General features: G+C 46.3%; 1 pseudogene; it reads right to left on the reverse strand.

Annotated features, from left to right (window-relative positions):
* Window positions 1–245: 245 nt before the first annotated feature.
* LOC138081270 (ras-related protein Rab-22A pseudogene) lies at window positions 246–801 on the reverse strand (annotated as a pseudogene).
* Window positions 802–1,970: the final 1,169 nt, after the last annotated feature.

Here is a 1,970-nt window from a genome sequence, read left to right on the forward strand (position 1 = left end):
ACGATGTGGTCCCTGTGTACACAGAGATCCTTTACAGGACAGAAGTCCACAGTCTGATGTATTACTGCTGCAGTCTCTGAAGAGGAGACGGAAGCAGTTAATTCCTGTGAATCCCAGATGCCCAAAAAAGATCCGAAACTGGCAGGCGACCCCTGGAGGCAGGGCCCAGCCCTCCCGCGGCCTGTCAGGAGCAGCTACTTCGTTTGGGAGCCTCAGGGCCGAGGCCCAGTCAGCAGCAGCTCTGCCTAGACTCCAAAGGCTCTGTACAGTTTGAAGCCCTTTCCACCAGAAGGCGGGCTGGCGTCAGTGGATGGAATTCTTTGACTAATTTATATAAAGAGGCTGTTTATGTTTATCTTGTTCTTCGTGCTGGTTCATAAAAGGACTGCATGGATGTAGTTGGCATAGTCCTTGGCATCTGTCTCCATGACTTCTCTTACCTCGATAAGATCACACTTATTTCCTGCAATGACAACTACAATGTTGGGTGGGCCATGCTGCTGAAGCTCTTTTACCCAGTTCTTTAATGTTAAAATATTTCATGATGTCATAAATAATTATAGCTGCAGCCAAGCCTTGGTACATTGGCGCTAAGGCAGGAAATTGTTCTCGTTCAACTGTATGCTAGATGAAGGATTTATGTAGCTCATTTTGGTACTGGACAGTCTTGGTCATAAAAGATGGTCCTATTGTTGGGTTGATGTTTGGATCAAACCTGTCTTCCACAAACCACTACACAATACTTGATTTACCTACACCTGTATCCTCCAGCAGACACACCTCGAGCTACCTCAGCACCATGGCCTGGGAACCAGGGGCTCAGGCCCACTGCCATCCTAAATTGAGAGAGAGGCTGGGCCCAGCAGGAGCATTCCCCGGCGCCACCACCACAAGGCCTAATCCTGGCTGCGGGGCACGCCAGAGGCCTTTCTTTTGCCGGACCATGGCCCTGCCTGGCTGTTGCCAGCCACGCAGAGCCCGTCTCAGCAGCCTGAACATGTTCCTGGGCGCCACTGTGCCACCATCTTGGGACAGTGGCCAGTCAGCTGCAGAGTGAAAGGAATTCTTAAGAGACATTTTAGTCCATTTTGACACCTATGTAGATCAAAGAACACTTCCTCAAACAAGACACTGATTTCCTCCTATGAGAAAGAGAAATGGTGGTAGAGGCATGTAACCAAGTTTTCGTTACCGTTTGGGATTTGTGTATGAAGCTACAAATTCCTTAGAGTTTCTGAGGCAATAGGATTGTGGGTAAGATCCAGGAATCTACAGTTTTAAAAGAAACTCAGGCAAATAAAAGAATCAATCCAGCTACTATATCTTAAAAAGACAACAAAGCAGACCAGAGAGAAGGCAAAAGTCTAAAAATATTTTGAGTATGGCCATCTTTTATTCTTAGTTCAGGTCAGTTGCTCAGTCATGTCTGACTCTGTACAATCCCATGGGCTGTAGCATGACAGGCCTCCTTGTCCATCACCAACTCCCAGACTTTACTCAAACTCATGTCCATACAGTCCGTGATGCCAGCCAACCATCTCATCCTCTGCTGTCCCCTTCTCCCCCTTCCGTCCATGTTTCACAGCATAAGGGTCTTTTCAAATGAGTCAGTTCTTCACATCCAGTAGACAGTGTATTGGAGTTTCAGCTTCAACATCAGTCCTTCCAATGAATATTCAGGACTGATCTCCTTTAGGATCGACTGGTTGGATATTCTTGCAGTTCAAGGGAGTCTCAAGAGTCTTCTCCAACATCACAGTTCAAAAGCATTAATTTTTTGGTGCTCAGCTTTCTTAATAGTCCAACTCTCACATCCATACATGACTACTGGAAAAAAACATAGCCTTGACTAGATGGACCTTTGTTGGCAAAGTAATGTCTCTGCTTTTGAATATGCTGTCAAGGTTGGTCATATTTTTTCTTCCAAGGAGCAAGCATCTCACTTTCATGGCTGCAATCACCATCTGCAG

Source organism: Capricornis sumatraensis, chromosome 6, assembly GCF_032405125.1.
Source record: "Capricornis sumatraensis isolate serow.1 chromosome 6, serow.2, whole genome shotgun sequence".
Lineage (NCBI taxonomy): Eukaryota > Metazoa > Chordata > Mammalia > Artiodactyla > Bovidae > Capricornis > Capricornis sumatraensis.